The sequence below is a fragment of the Anabrus simplex genome, chromosome 2 (assembly GCF_040414725.1).
Source record: "Anabrus simplex isolate iqAnaSimp1 chromosome 2, ASM4041472v1, whole genome shotgun sequence".
Classification (NCBI taxonomy): domain Eukaryota; kingdom Metazoa; phylum Arthropoda; class Insecta; order Orthoptera; family Tettigoniidae; genus Anabrus; species Anabrus simplex.
In genome coordinates, this window is record NC_090266.1 from 121676810 (window position 1) to 121694554 (window position 17745).

At 42.3% G+C, this 17745-nt stretch overlaps 1 protein-coding gene across 2 annotated transcripts in view; it reads right to left on the reverse strand.

Annotated features, from left to right (window-relative positions):
- The window catches only part of Spec2 (CDC42 small effector protein Spec2), a 485439-nt gene that overhangs the window by 323306 nt on the left and 144388 nt on the right, over window positions 1-17745 (reverse strand). The window contains exon 1 of one of the 2 annotated variants that reach the window (XM_067140342.2): window positions 719-857. The exons of the other annotated variant lie outside the window; for it this stretch is intronic. The gene's annotated coding sequence lies outside the window, so the exon portion shown is untranslated. Of the gene's footprint in view, window positions 1-718; window positions 858-17745 lie in introns of those variants that run through there. 2 annotated transcript variants of the gene reach the window in all.

Here is a 17745-nt window from a genome sequence, read left to right on the forward strand (position 1 = left end):
ATATCGCAGAACACTTTACACTCACTGAAAGTCTCCAAATGTTAACGTGAGTTTTTTGTAGAGCGCTTTACGTCACACCGACACACACAGGTCTTATGGCGACAACAGGATAGGAAAGGGTTAGGAGTAGGAAGGAAGCGGCCGTGGCCTTAAGGTACAGCCCAGTATTTGGCTGGTGTGAAAATGGGAAACCACGGAAAACCACCTTCAGGTCTGCCGACAGTGGGATTCGAACCCATTATCCCCCGAATGCAAGCTGACAGCTACGCGCCCAAACTACGTGACCACACGCTCGGCATGTGAGAAGTGTTAATCAACAAAACATGTATTTTTGATGTGCGGTAACTTCCTTTTTTCATATTACAGATCCATGATAAATTCCAAAACCATAACTAAGTCGTGCCTTTCGTTTGTCATTTCTGATCCAATAGTCGAAATATGAACAATTACTTGTTAATGCTTCAACTGTTTGGTTTCAGGATCTACGGAAATACAATGGTAATCGCCCCACCCACGTACAATGGATAATCGAAGAAACTAATAACTTCAATGGTGGAGGTCAAAATGCAATATAGTGTACAGCACAGCGATATAAGACCCAGGATTTAATAGACCTATAAGGTCCAATATTAACATTGGCCAGGAATATATACAAGGAAAACTATACAGAAGATAGGTCACACCAATAAATTCACTGTAACCCGGACTGAACACTCACCTTCCGCTTTTCAGCGTCACTTAGCGCTATGCAAGTAGGCGCTAGCGAACAAACAGTACAAGAAAATGTGATGTTCCGATAACTGCGAACGAGATGATATGTGCAACAGACTATCCTCGCGGCTACTTAACCCGAGGTCAACTGATCCGACAGCAGATCGTGGTGCGACTAACAAGAAGCTGTTGCGACATACTACTTAATAAGCCCAACACATCACACATTCAACTTGTATTGAGATATTTCAAGTTCAACAAGCCGACAGGTGTTAACAGAAGCCCACGTGGCCAGCAACATATCCGAGCTTTATACTAACAAGTACCTGATGTATTTCAAACAGAAAAAAAATATGATTCATAAACAACACAGGTTTAACGATAATATTTACTATTTTATTATACTTACATGCCATCGGGTACAGAAGCTTCTAATTTTTCTTCTTCTTGGCCTTTTGCACTTTTCACGCAACCTTGCATGTAGTTAGCCTATTTTACGGCCTTCCCTTACGTCAATCCTATGTGGAGGAAAGTATTCACTATTGCGTATTTCTGGTGGTGGTTTGTAATGTGACGTGTTGCGTGTACATGAAGATATGTATTAAGATGAACATAGAACCCTGTCCCCGCGCTAGACTAATTAACTACATAATGTTAAAATCCCCGATCCGGCCGGGGATCGACCTCAGGGCCCTCTTAACTGAAGGACGGTAAGCTGATCATGCAGCCAGGGAGCCGGACTAAGTTTAGAAGTTTAACCACTTCCTTTAATAACCTACTAGGTTGTCTGAAAACGTTCCGAGAAATACATTCTAACCCTAATTCTTTTTCACACGTATATTCCATTTCGAGGCTCCGTGGCACAGGCGGCAGCGCGCCGACCTCTCACCGCTGGATTCCGTGGTTCAAATCCCGGTCATTCCATGTGAGATTTGTGCTGGACAAAGCGGAGGCGGGATAGGTTTTTCTCCGGGTACTCCGGTTTTCCCTGTCATATTTCAATCCAGCAACACTCTCCAATATAATTTCATTTCATCTTTCAGTGCACCAGAGGAGTGCGACAGGCTTCCGCAGCCGGCACAATTCCTATCCTCGCCATTCCTGATCCGGTCGAATGACTGGAAACAGGCTGTAGATTTTCATTTTCATATTCCATTTCACACTACAGTTTTTAAAATTTCCGTCCGCGTAGAGCATGTAATTCTCTGGTAAGACCCCAATTAGAGTATGACTCCAGCGCATGGGACGCACACCAGGATTACTTGATAACTAAACCAAACCCCACGGTGCAACAGCTCCGAAGAATCATGGTTTACCAAGCGACCGCTGCTCAACCCGAAGGCCTGCAGATTGCGAGGTGTCGTGTGGTCAGCACAACGAATCCTCTCGGCAGATATTCTTGGTTTAGAGGCCGGGGCCGCCATCTCATCGTCAGATAGCTCATCAATTGTAATTAGGTGGGCAGAGTGGACCTCAGAGCAGCAAACAGACCCAGGTAAAATCCCTGATCTGGCTGGGAATCGAAATCGGGGCCTCCGGGTAAGAGGCAGGCACGCTACCCCTATACCAAGGGGCCCGCGGAATACCCGATACGAGAACTGGTAAAAATCCAGAGGAAAGCAACACAATCCGTAGCACTGGAACTATACGAACATGACTTTTTACGGCATTTCTAAAATCTCATGTGCTTCGACCAGAATTCTTACCACGGTCACCTTCTTGAGCAGCCATACTACATAACCAGAAATCGTTAAGAGATACGAGAGGCATAGGCACTCATGAAGCAATTCGATAAATTCAATTTTGTGCTGATGGTTACTTTGCAGAACCTTATACTTGATCATGATTCCACTGTCTCGTTTCAGGGTCTACGGAAATATATACAGTTCCCGACATAAGTATTCATACAGATGGGTTTATATGGAAACAACATTTCATCAGAATTAATTATACAAGAGAATGTATTTAACTAATGAACATCTGTTTACTAAAATCTCGACTTAAACATATACATACAGAACATCAACATAAAATGACTCCTTACCAAAAAAAAAAAAAAAAAAAAATACAACTCATTAGTATCTAATCTTTATGTAGGGCATAAGTATTCATACAAAGAAAAAAGTATGTTGTTTCTGTAAGTAACACCTCCACCAAATCGTTTCTTGATACTTGCATGCATTCCTTTGTTATGGATGACTTGTGTAAGCAGTTCTGGCATGGAATATACTAATTCCCTTGTTATTTCGAAACCACAAATGACAGGTAGCATGACTAACAAATGGCAAATAAGTTAATATGGGAAGGGCAGCTGATTCAAAAAGTGATGGAACCAACTAGAGGGAAGAATATTCTGGACGTGGTGCTGGTAAAACCAGATGAGCTCTATAGACAAACCGAAGTAACAGATGGTATTACTGATCACGAAGCTGTTCTTGTCATAGTTAAAAAGAAATGTGAAAAAAAGGAAGGTCTTCAAAGTACGACTATTAGGCAGTACCATATGGCAGATAAAACAGGCATGAGGGAGTTCTTAAAAAGTGTGGAAAACAGTAAATAAAAATGTAAACACTCTCTGGGTTGGGTTTAAAGCAACTGTTGAGGAATGTGAAAAAAGGTTTGTACCTGTGGTGGTAAGGTATGGTAAAGACCGACTTTATTATAACAATAGGATATTGTGAGAGGCAGTGATACCGGATCGGGTAAGTTTCTTAGATTGTTGCAGGTGAACTGCGTAAGTATTGGTGATAAAATTGCAAAATTCGAAAACTTAGTTGATGCGAGTGACCCTGATATAATTGTGGGAACGGAAAGTTGGTTATCGGATGTTGTTATTCAAAAATATTCAGGCCAAAATTTCTAACGTTTAGACGGGATAGAGGTGTTTGTGTTAGGTCAGAGCTAAGCAGTACGAAAAAATGTGTTCTCGATGACTGAGAAATAATTGGGTGGAAGTAAATAATGCACCCAATAAACAAAATATAGTCATTGTTGGAGCTGAAACCAGGTTTAAACACTGTCACACGCCTTTCAGAATTGACAAGAGCAAAAATAAGCTAAGGGGAAAAAAACTATAATTGCAGGGGACCTAAACCTACCGTCAGTAAACTGGGCTGGGTCAGCTACGTGGGGCCTATCGCAGGAAGCAGTTAACTTATTAGTGTGGAATAATGGCTTTTCCAAGTCGTTACAAAGAACACACGTAAACGAGCACTCTTAAATGTTTTTCTAGTCAGACCGGATGACATAGTTATATCCTGGGACGTAATTCAAGGGATTAGTGACCACAGTGCAGTGGTACTCGATCTCTCTTGGGAAAGTTCTAATACGAAGCATTTGGGAATTTCTAAGACAATTTGGTGCTATGCGAGAGGGGACTTCCTAGGTTTTCAAAACTTTTTTTTTGCTAGTTGTTTTACGTCGCACCGACACAGATAGGTCTTGTGGCGACGATGGAACAGGGAAGGGCTAGGAGTGGGAAGGAAGCGGCCGTGGCCTTAATTAAGGTACAGCCCCAGCATTTATCTGGTGTGAAAATGGGAAACCACGGAAAACCATTTTCGGGGCTGCCGACAGTGGGGTTCGAACCTACTATCTCCCGAATACTGGATACTGGCCGCACTTAAGCGACCGCAGCTATGGAGCTCGGTGAAAAAAAACTTTTAGGTTGTGTTATACTAATTGGTTAAAGAAGGGCAAGAACTTCAAAACCATTTTTAATACTGGACTGAATAAATTCCTTCCCAAAAGGATAATTAGGGAAAATTCAGATCCGCCGTTCTACAACGCAAAGATTAGGGAGCTTACACGTAAGACCAGCAGAGCGTTCAACAGAAGAAATAACGATGCGTGCAAAGCGGAGTATAGAAGTTTGGTGAAGCTTTTGCTAGCAGAAAAGAAAATGGCTGAAGAGAAATATCTTGTCAATATCCTAAATGAAAATCGAAATTCCTGGAACCCCCTTTTTAAATATATAGGAAGACAGAACGGAGAGAGTAAGTGAGTTCTTTCTCTTTGTATAGGAGACTAGCTGATGTACCCGTGCTTCACTACGGGATTCTCAGAAAGACTGGCTTTGTGGTTTTCCTAACTGAAATCAACATAAGTCATTACAAAAACGTATTATGAATGTAGCGATTGAAAGCAATGCTATCATATAAAATACTCGATCAAATGGAAAGCCGCACGTTTTATCACTTTTAACGAACAGTGCTGCGGTTAGATTGCGGTGCCAGTCTAATAGTCCAATGTTCCCGAGCTGGGATGACCAGGCCGCAGATTTCCATGAACACTCATCTGCCATTATTCCGTTAAATATGCACACTGTTCATTCCAATCGGTGTCTCAGAGTAGGGATTGAATAGCCCGAATGCTATGATGATCCAGTGTGTTACGTACCAGTAGTATCAGAAAATTTATAAACCAGGGGAATGGCATGCCAAAGAAGAAAGTTGCCTAACTCCCCAGCTACTTCACATCAATATTCAGGCAGGCTGTTACACTCTGTACGACTGGGCGAGTTGACCGTGTGGTTAGCGGTGCGCAGCTGTGAGCTTGCATCCGAGAGATAGTGGATTCGAACCCCATTGTCGGCAGCGCTGAAGATGGTATTCCGTGGTTTCCCACTTTCATACCAATCAAATGCTGGGCCTGTACCTTAATTAAGGCCTAAGACACTCCTAGCCCTTTCCTATCCCATCGTCGCCATAAAACCTATCTATGTCGGTGCGACGTAAATCAAATAAAAAAAATACTCTGTACGCAGCAGTAGTCCTATCTACCGGAGATGAGGGGCAACAGAAGACACAAAGCACACCACGACAAACAATGTAATGTTATTGTTGATCAATGTTAGGAGCTTTCTATATTGTACACCTTCACATTAAGTTTTCTTTCGACTCTGTGATTTGTAAAATATTTTATACCGTAAACTGTAGTTTCTTATTCTACGACTTACGTAGCGATTTTCATTAAATACTGTTTACCCATTTTCTCGTTACTCGGCGCTGATATGGACTTAGTAACAAAAATCCAAATTCATGAATATGTTTGTGATCATAGCCAGTACGGTAGCAATGTATAAGACATGAATAATAGGAAATTTAATACTATATAACCTTAGTTATGTAGCATTCATCGATTACACCTCTAATAAGAAATATTTGAGAATTACCTTTTAGGCCTTCCCCTAAACTACCATTTCACTCAGCGTGAATAAAATAATTTACAGCCTAGACTATAGCGACTTATTTCCTGACTTTGCATACCGATTTTCATCAAGATAGGACTACCAATAACAGCAATATTTGAGAATTAAATTTTAGGCCTTCCCCTCAACTACCATTTTTCTCAGCGTGAATACAATTATTGATAGCCTAGATTGTAGCAACTTATTCCCCAACTTTGCATACCCATTTTCTTTAAAATACGACCACTAATAACATAAATAGTTGAGAATTCAATTTTAGGCCTTCCCCTAAACTACCATTTCACTCAGCGTGAGTAAAATTATTTATAGCCTAGATTGTAGAGGCTCATCCCCCGACTTCACATACCGATTTTCATTAGACCACTAATAACATAAATAGTTGAGACTTAAATTTTAGGCCTTCCCCTAAACTACCATTTCACTCAGCGTGAGTAAAATGATCTATAGCCTAGATTGTAGAGGCGCATCCCCCGACTTGACATACCGATTTTCATTACATTCTCTTCAACCGTTTTCTCGCGATGCGTGTACAGACAGACAGAAATTACGGAAAAGTAAAAAGTGCATTTTCTTGTTACTATGGACATGACCGATACAGAAATACCATTATTTTCTAATTCTGAGCAATGAACAGACAAAACTCCTATTTTATATATATAGATTTAGGCGACAACATACAGATAAAGTGGAAGCATTAAATAAGCATTACGGAAAGGCTTTTAATCCGGCTGCACCGTTATTCAGGGACAATTTTCCGGAAACTAATAATGATTTCCAAATTGAAGCTTCATTATTGAGAAAAGGTCTTTCTAAACTCAGAACAAGTAAATCTTGTGGGCCAGATCCTATTTCCGGAGAGGCACTTAAACTCGGGGGTCAAGCGATCCTACCATATTTAATAAGAATTTTTAATATATCACTGAACAATACGAAGGTTCCAGAAGATTGGAAATCGGCCATTGTAGTTCCTATTCACAAAGGGGGTTACAAGAGCGACTTGAATAGCCACAGACCGGCAAGTTTGACGTCAATCGTATGCAAACAAATGGAGCAATTAATAGCAGATTATTTGAGGTTAAAATGAGACACTTCTGGAATGATATTTTAGGGGGCAGCGTGGTTTTAGGGAAGGCTTCTCCTGCGAAAGTCAGCTCTGTTCCGTATGTCAAGATATATCGGATAAGCTCGACAGTGGGTCAAGGATTGATGCAATAGTAATTGATTTTGCTAAGGCATTCGAACTTGTGCCACATGACATCCTCCTTAACAAGTTACCGCGTACGGGCATTGACATCAGAGTTGTGAAATGGCTACGAGAACTCCTCAATAGAACTCAGAGGGTGCGCGTGGGAGAAACGCTAAATCTCTAGTAAGTGTTATGTCTGGTGTGAGTCAGGGTAGCGTTATTGGGCCAATTCGTTTCGTACTTTTCACGAATGATATGCCTGATTCGATAAAATCGAAAGTGCGCCTCTTTGCCGATGATTGTGTCATACACCGGGAGATAAAGACAGATAAGTTTGAACTATTATTTCAGCAGGATTTAGATAGATTGAAAAATGGGCACGTGAAAATCGAACGAAAATCCACAGCGGAAAAAGCGAGAAATCGTGTTTCAGTACAAGGAAAATGACAGGAAAGAGGGATTACGAAATTGGAGGGGAAAGTGTTGTTGAAGTTAATTGTTGTAAGTACTTTAGTGTTACTATTAGAAAAGACTTAAAACTGGTCAGAGCAAGTGAAAAATGTAGTTCAGAAATCCTGGAGATCGTTACATTTTATTATGCGGAACCTCAAGAAAGCCTATCCTGGTGCCAAAAGTAAAGCTTATAAATGCCTGGTAACACCGATTCTCGAATATGGATCTGCGTGCTGGGATCCGTACAGGGTGGGTTTAATAAATTCCCTAGAAGAAATTCAAAGAAGAGCGATGCGTTTCGTAACCGGGAATAGGAGTAATACCATTAATTGGGAAAGTCTTGAATCCAGAAGAACTTGAGCTCGCCTGTGTGGTCTTCATAAGAGCTATACGGGAAGGGCTGCTTGCAGTAGTATTAGGAATAGGTTGGAACCTCCCTCATACTTATCGAGAAATGATCATAGGCATAAAATTAGCAACAGTATTAAAATTTACCTATGATAACCATGACATTTACAATAAGATACAAAAGTTGAAAACTAGAAAGGAGGATGGAATTTATAAGATTTCGGGGGATATACTAAAGACAAAGAAGAAGACTAAAGAAGGACAAGCCTACGTACATGGCATTCGTAGATCTAGAAAAGACATTCGATAATGTTGATTGGACCAAGCTATTTAAGATTCTGAAGGTGATTGGGATCAGATACCGAGAACGAAGAAGTATCTACAATCTGTATAAAAATCAGTCTGCAGTGATAAGAATCGAGGGCTTTGAAAAAGAAGCAGTAATCCAGAAAGGAGTGAGGCAAGACTGCAGTTTGTCCCCCTCCCCCCTCCTTTTCAATGTTAACATAGAACAGGCAGTAAAGGAAATCAAAGAGGAATTTGTAAAGGGAATCACAATCCAAAGAGAGGAAATCAAAACCTTGAGATTTCCCTATGATATTGTTATTTTATCTGAGACTGCAGAAGATCTCGAGAAGCTGCTGAATGGTATGGACGAAGTCTTGGGTAAGGAGTACAAGATGAAAATAAGTAAGTCCAATACAAAAGTAATCGAGTGCAGTCGAACGAAGGCAGGTGATGCAGGAAATATTAAATTAGGAAATGAAGTCTTAAAGGAAGTAGATATTGTTACTTAAAATAACTGACGATGGCAGAAGTAAGGAGGACATAAAATGCAGGTTAGCACAAGCAAGGAAGAGCTTTAAGAAAAGAAATTTGCTCACTTCAATAATAATAACAATGTTATTTGCTTTACGTGCCACTAACTACGTTAACGGTTTTCGGAGACGCCGAGGTGCCGGAATTTTGTCCCGCAGGAGTTCCTTTTACGTGTCAGTAAATCTACCGACACGAGGCTGTCGTATTCGAGCACCTTCAAATACCACCGGACTGTTTCTCACTTCAAACATTGATATAGGAATTAGAAAGATGTTTTTGAAGACTTTCGTGTGGAACGTGGTATTGTATGGAAGTGAAACATGGACGATAACTAGCTCAGAAAGAAGGAGAATAGAAGTTTTTGAAATGTGGTGTTACAGAAGAATGGTGAAAGTGAGATGGATAGATCGAATCACGACTGAAGAGATACTTAATCGAATTGGCAAGAGGATATCGATTTTGCTAAATTTATAGATTGATAGGACACATCTTAAGACACCCAGGACTTGTTCAGTTGGTTTTTGAAGGAAGTGTAGGGGGTAAGAACGGTAGGGGTAGACGCAGGTATGAATATGACAAGCAGATTAGAGCAGATGTAGGATGCAATAGTTACGTAGAAATGAAAAGGTTACCATAGGATAGGGTGGCGTGCAGGGCTGGATCAAACCAGTCTACGGACTGATGACTCAAACAACAACTAAAGACAATGGGTAGGGATATGGTCCTATATCTGAAGTACTTATTTGATTACTGTTTGCATGAAGGAGCTATACCAAATGAATGGAGAGTTGCTATAGTAGCCCCTGTGTATAAAAGAAAGGGAGATAGACATAAAACTGAAAATTACAGGCCAGCCAGTTTGATATGCATTGCACGTAGGCTTTGGGAAAGCATTCTTTCTGATATTAGACATGTGTGCGAAATTAATAACTAGTTCGATAGAAGGCAGTTCGGGTTTAAGAAGCTGAACTTGTAGGATTCCAGCAAGATATAGCAGATATCTTGGATTCAGTAGGTCAAATTGACTGTAACGCGATTGACCTGTCTAAGGCATTTGATAGGGTGGCACATGGGAGACTACCGACAAAAATGAGCGCAACTGGACTAGACAAAAGAGTGACCGAATGGATTGCTATATTTCTAGAAAATATATCTCAGAGAATTAGAGTAGGAGCAGCTTTATCTGATCCTGTAATAATTAAGAGGGGAATTCCTCAAGGCAGTATTATTGGACCTCTATGTTTTCTTATATATATAAATGATATGAGTAAAGAAGTGGAATCAGAGATTAGGCTTTTTGCGGATGATGTTTTTCTGTATAGAGTAATAAGTAAGTTACAAGATTGTGAGCAACTGCAAAATGACCTCGATAATGTTGTGAGATGGACAGCAGGCAATGGTATGATGATAAATGGGATTAAAAGTCAGGTTGTGAGTTTCACAAATAGGACAAGTCCTCTCAGTTTTAATTACTGCGTTGATGGTGTGAAAGTTCCTTATGGGGATCACTGTAAGTACCTACGTGTTAATATAAGGAAAGATCTTTATTGGGGTAATAGCATAAATGGGATTGTAAACATAGGTTACACATGGTTATGAGGGTGTTTAAGGGTTGTGGTAATGATGTAAAGGAGAGGGCATATCAGTATCTGGTAAGACCCCAACTCGAGTATGGTTCCAGAGTATGGGACGCTCACCAGGATTACTTGATTCAAGAACTGGAAAAATATCCAAAGAAAAGCAGCTCAATTTGTTCTGGGTGATTTCCGACAAAAGAGTGGCGTTACAAAAATGTTTGCAAAGTTTGGGCTGGGAAGACTTGGGAGAAAGGAGACAAGCTGCTCGACTAAGTGGTATGTTCCGTGATGTCACTAGAGAGATGGCGTGGAATGATATTAGTAGACGAATATGAATGAATGGTGTCTTTAAAAGTAGGAAAATCACAATATGAAAACAACGTTGGAATTCAAGAGGAGAAAATGGGGCAAATATCCATTTGTAGGATGGGGAGATGGGGATTGGAATAACTTACCAAGGGAGATGTTCAATAAACTTCCAAATTCTTTGAAATAATTTATGGAAAGGCTAGGAAAAACAATAGATAGGGAATCTGCCACCTGAGCGACTGCCCTAAATGCAGGTCTGTAGTGACTGACTGAATTACAAAAGGCTATGCAACGAGATATTAGTTGCCACGATCAGAAAATGAATACTTGGTTGATTTATTTGTCGGAAAGGTCTTCGTAAAACATTCATGAACTCTGAATTTCACAATTTAATTTTCTTACAAACAATATTCTACCCCCAAGAAGTTAGTTTTGATACATGTTTTTTGTTGTTGATATTCCACGTTATACACTGTACAAGAGGCAAAACAATGCTGTGAATAACATTATTGCAACAAAATTGTCAAAACACTTACGAGCGTTACTGTACTTACAAGGCAGTCTTCTTCAGTCAACAGGTCTGCAATGTACCTTATGGTTTTCCAGCTGGTAATAAGGATCTAAAGGTGGATTCTACTGAGAAGGCACTGGATTTCGCACCAGATTAAGATTACGGGATGCACAGTGGATGATATCTGCATGTGGTACCAGTTCATTTACCCTTGCTTGAAATCCATTACACCTTCGACTTATATTGGCCACTCCATCATTAAAAAAAACCTCTACATTTGTAGATGCAGAACCCCACTTTACCCGGATTTTCTAAAGTCATGTGCGCTCAAAGCTTTGGCTACTCTGGCTGGTCATTTCCGTAAACCCAAGAAATATCCATCCCATCGGACGGATGAAGTAATTGAAGTTTAATAGCGTCGAATCATAAAATGATTTTCCATTGAGCAAATTCTGCTAAAATTAAAACAAGTAGAAATCGAATGGCGGAAAATTCGGATAATACGTGGGGTGGTGGTAAGACACCCACCAATCTCGAGCAACTTTCTGCAGGACACCAAGACACATTAATTTAAGGCGTGTTGCGTTGACAGTACACTAAATCCTTCTACTCGCTTGTTCTCAATTCGGGGCGTATTATCAGATAGTTATAGTCACTGGCTTCTCAACAATGTAACCATGGTTTGAATTCCGGTCAATGCGCATGGGATTTTAGAAATATAACAAAAAAAGGCACGTCCCTGTGAGAAATGTTGTCTACAGCAACGTAAAATTACATTTATTTGTTGCTTGATCCTGCATCCTCTTTAGAATGTTTCAACATTTCTCCTAGTAACTGCAGAATATAATATATATAACGTCGTACAGAGAAATTCCTCCAGATATAGAACATAATCGTATTTAGCGTGAATATTTGTCAAACCACCTCCGAAACACTGATTCACTAACGATACTCATTTCGAATACCTAGTAGTAACAGTATTACTGCACACATCAATACAGGATTTTTCCTTGGCCATGGTGTGTATAAAAATGTAATTACATACTGAAAATACAGCATTAATTCATCCGTATCTGACACTCAGATGATGCCGTTTCTACTGACGGCCACAGAACTTGAATCACGTAATCGAATATTGCAAGTGATAACAACACACCGTGTGTTCTCAACAGTTCGGGTGCACACAGAATGCTCATGCACCTGTCGAAAATGCTCAAAACTTGTCAGATAAATCAGAACCTTTACGCAAGGAAATAATATGCTGAAAACATACGGGAACGAGGGCATAAGATTCATCTACTAATAATGCGAGTGAAATTTTCTTAATTTCTTGGCCATTTCCAAGTTACTTGGAGTCAGCACCACGCGTGGACTCGGCGCAGTTTTACGGCTGGATACCTTTCCGGGGCGATGGCCTAGATGTTAGGCCCCTCTAAACAACAAGCATCATCAGATACCTTTCCGGAGCTAATCCTATTTGGAGATGCATTCACTAGTGAGTGTTTGTGTAGTGGTTGGTGGTGAGGTGTGCTGTTCCAGGTGTATGCATAAGTTTTTGCGGTAAGAAAACACGTAATTTGCAAAGGAAATTCATTTTTGTTTATTCAAAATATAGGCCATCGGCTTCTACACACTTCGCTCATCTTTCAGGTATGTTACGAATACCATTCCAGAAAAAATGCTTGTCTTTTGACACAAAACGTTCCTCGAGCCATTTTCCAACTTCCTCGAAATTGCTGAAGTGTTGCTCTGCGAGCGCGTGCCCCATTGATGCGAAGAGGTAAGTCAGATGGCGCCAGGTCGGGGCATTACGGCGGGTGCGGAAGGATGTCCCATCCAAGTTATTTCAAGGTGCCTTTCACTCGTTTTGTTGTGCGAGACGGCGCATTGTCGTGTAACAAAATCACTTTGCCATGTCTTCTGGACCATTCCGGTCGTCCTTCGATCAATCCGTGATTTAAATTAATCATTTGTTGGCGATAGCGTTGTGCATTAACGGTTTCGCCGGGCATCAAGTGTTCATAATGCACAATACCGCTCTGGTCCCACCAGACACAAAGCATTGTCTTCTTGCTGTTTAAATTGTCGAAACCATGTCTCACACGTTCTAATCGATGGAGTGTGTTCACCATATGTTTCTACCAGCAAACGATGACTTTCCATAGCCTTTTCCTTTTGATTAAATAAGAAAAGTAATGCGCGCCGGAAAAGTTCGTTTTCAGGCACAAACGTCGACATGATTACAGAACGATACAACACAGACGCTATTGTTTGGCGGACTCAACTTGTGTGTGTTGGTAGGTTAATGTCAGAGTAACAAACTGACGTATGTGTCGAATCATACGCTGCGTACTGTTCGCTGGCGCTCTCTCTTAGTAAAACCGGAAAAGACTTATGCATACACCTGGTATGTAAATGAAGTGTTGTGTATTAAGACGAACACAAAAGCCCAGTGCATGAGCCAGAGGAATTGACCAGATGCGGACCAAATATAACGCCGGGGCGGAATTGAATCTGAGGCTCTCTCAACTGAAGGCCACACCGACGACCATTCAGCCAAGGAGCCGGACAATTCCCTGAGTGAAGATGTCAAATAAATAGTGTAATATGACATCTACACTGGCTACCTAACCTAGCATTATTCTAATACAGAAATTGGAACCCACCGGGCGAGTTGGCCGTGCGGATAGAGGCGCGCAGCTGTGAGCTTGCATCCGGGATATAGTGGGTTCGAATCCCACTGTCGGCAACCCTGAAGATGGTTTTCCGTGGTTTCCCATTTTCACACTAGGCAAATGCTTGGGCTGCACCTTAATTAAGGCCACGGCCGCCTCCTTCCAACTCCTAGCCCTTTCCTATCCCTTCGTCGCCATAAGACCTATCTGTGTCGGTGCGGCGTAAAGAGACTAGCAAAAAAATTGAAACCCGACGAAAATCACGGATTATCGACGGTGGGATACAAGCTATCCCGTTATGGATGGCTGTCAGTCACTGCATCTCAGCGAGTAGGGCTATCAAGGTTAGCAATATAGACAATTTCACAAGACAATTACTAAATCATTCATAGAATTAGAGACCTAAAGACACCTTGATTCCTCAAATTTCATTCGTATTACTACTTTATATGCACTGAACACATTATTCACAACATAATTTGAGAATGAAATGGTGACGAAATAGGATGAACATGTATACTTTTTTTTATTATACTTAAAGATACAGTAAGGTTCTCAAAACCCAATCATTCTTCCACCCTTTCCCAACACCTTCTTCCACCGGTCTCTACAGAAGACTTACCTAGGTAAGCAATATGTTACCTATGGGTAGCAATAACTACGTGGTCAAGGGTAAAAGTGCTTGATAATTTATGGCATTGTTCCAAGCCATACAAAAGCAGCGTGTGTTTGCTGAAGTGAAATAGAGCGAATCTTTCAGCATTTGCATTTGTTAATATTTATTGAACATGTTTCTATTTTACACTGACTGACAGAGCAAATGCAACACCAAGAAGGAGTGGTCAGAACTTTATGCCAATTGCAGGGTAGACTGACGTCACTGAGGTATGCTCATGATGTGAAATGCGCCGCTGTGCTGCGCACGTAGCGAACGATAAATGGGACACGGCGTTGGCGAATGGCCCACTTCATACCGTGATTTCTCAGCCAAAAGTCATTGTAGAACGTGTTGTCGTGTGCCACAGGACACGTGTATAGCTAAGAATGCCAGGCCGCCATCAACGGAGGCATTTCCAGCAGACAGACGACTTTACGAGGGGTATGGTGATCGGGCTGAGAAGGGCAGGTTGGTCGCTTCGTCAAATCGCAGCCGATACCCATAGGGATGTGTCCACGGTGCAGCGCCTGTGGCGAAGATGGTTGGCGCAGGGATATGTGGCACGTGCGAGGGGTCCAGGCGCAGCCCGAGTGACGTCAGCACGCGAGGATCGGCGCATCCGCCGCCAAGCGGTGGCAGCCCCGCACGCCACGTCAACCGCCATTCTTCAGCATGTGCAAGACACCCTGGCTGTTCCAATATCGACCAGAACAATTTCCCGTCGATTGGTTGAAGGAGGCCTGCACTCCCGGCGCCCGCTCAGAAGACTACCATTGACTCCACAGCATAGACGTGCACGCCTGGCATGGTGCCGAGCTAGAGCGACTTGGATGAGGGAATGGCGGAACGTCGTGTTCTCCGATGAGTCACGCTTCTGTTCTGTCAGTGATAGTCACCGCAGACGAGTGTGGCGTCGGCGTGGAGAAAGGTCAAATCCGGCAGTAACTGTGGAGCGCCCTACCGCTAGACAACGCGACATCATGGTTTGGGGTGCTATTGTGTATGATTCCACGTCACCTCTAGTGCGTATTCAAGGCACGTTAAATGCCCACCGCTACGTGCAGCATGTGCTGCGGCCGGTGGCACTCCCGTACCTTCAGGGGCTGCCCAATGCTCTGTTTCAGCAGGATCATGCCCGCCCACACACTGCTCGCATCTCCCAACAGGCTCTACGAGGTGTACAGATGCTTCCGTGGCCAGCGTACTCTCCGGATCTCTCACCAATCGAACACGTGTGGGATCTCATTGGACGCCGTTTGCAAACTCTGCCCCAGCCTCGTACGGACGACCAACTGTGGCAAATGGTTGACAGAGAATGGAGAACCATCCCTCAGGACACCATCCGCACTCTTATTGACTCTGTACCTCGACGTGTTTCTGCGTGCATCGCTGCTCGCGGTGGTCCTACATCCTACTGAGTCGATGCCGTGCGCATTGTGTAACCTGCATATCGGTTTGAAATAAACATCAATTATTCGTCCGTGCCGTCTCTGTTTTTTCCCCAACTTTCATCCCTTTCGAACCACTCCTTCTTGGTGTTGCATTTGCTCTGTCAGTCAGTGTATATTTATTGTGTGCCAGAATGCACGTGCATGGATTATGGTTATATCAGAAAATAGTTAATTTTTAATTAGTGTGGAAAATTTGTTGAAGAACCTAGATGCAGTTCCCGTCCGTTTAATGATTTTCAGTGGGTAAGGCATGTAGCGGATGTATCAGTACATAGCCTCATGTCGTCTTAACAGTATTAAAGGCCTCGGGCAAAGCAGTGTAGTGGGCCCTGTCTACACAACCTCTTACGGGAATAAAATATAAATTATAGATAAAATAAATTTATATTGGTACCAACAACAAAATCAGGGTTTTTAATATTTAACAAACAAGATGAACAAAAAATATTAATCAAAACAAACGTTTGGACTATATGACATGAGCCATGAATTTGGAAAAGGATGATCAACATAAAATGGCACTGTACCTGGTTGGTAAATTCTACCGAAAGATATAAAGCAAACGCACATTATGAAATTACCATCGATTATTTATTACTGATCAAGTGTCCAGCACGTCCGAGTCATTGGCTGAATGGTCAGCGTTGAGGCCTTCGGTTCAGAAGTTCCCGGGTTCGATTTCCGGCCGGGTCGGGGATTTTAATCGCGTCTGATTAATTCTTCTGACCGGGGACTGGGTATTTGTGTTTGTCCCAACGCTTTCCTCGTCATATTCCGAAAATACACTACACTAAAACCACCACAGAAACACGCAATAGTGATTGCATCCTTCCATACAGTGTTGGTGTCTGGAAGGACATCCGGCCGTAAAACAGGGCTACATATACATACATACATACATACATACATACATACATACATACATACATACATGTGCGTGATGCAGTTCGCACCCGCGACCCCACACATGTGGGAAAAGCGGTAGAAGATCAAGTGTTCAGCAGGAACACTAGCGAAATTTCTTTGCAGAGAATTCCTTTGAAACTGGCTTGAGTATCGAGAACAAAGTGCTTACAGTTTGATGTCGAGAACCCCCATGGCGTTAACAGCTCTGACGGGCCTTGTCCTACCAAACGACCAGTACTCAGCCCGAAAACTTGCAGATGAGATTACGCGTGGTCAGACCAACGAATCCTCTCGGTCGTTTTTCTTGGCTTTGTAGAGCACGACCATTATCTCACAATCAGATAGCTCCTCAATTGTTCTCACGTAAAGTAAGTAAACTTCGTTGTTGTTACAAGTTGTTTTACGTCGCACCGACACGGATTGGTCTAATAGCGGCGATGGGACAGGAAATGGCTAGGAGTGGGAAGTAACCGGCCATGGCCTTAATTAAGGTACAGCCCCAGCATTTGCCAGGCGTGAAAATGGGAAACCACTGAAAGGCACCTTCAGGGCTGCCGACAGTGGGGTTCGAACCCACTATCTCCCGAATACTGGATACTAGCCGCACTTAAGCGACTGCAGCTATCGAGCTCGGTGAAGTAAACTTCGAACGAGTCCTCAGATCCAGGTAAAATTTCCTGACCTGGCCGGAAATCGAGCCGGGGCCTCCGGGTAAGAGGCAGGCTCGCTACCCCCAGACCGCTGACGTCCACTATAGACCATAAATGTTAATTGACTGCCAGGATTTGATCTTACAGGCTTGAATAAAAGGCGAACGCCTTACCAACTGCACTATTCGGCCATCAGTACTACTAGAGTGGTTCGTTAAATCCCATGCTTGCTTGTTGTACAAAGGGGCATAACATCTAAGTGATCGGACTCTAAATCCCAAC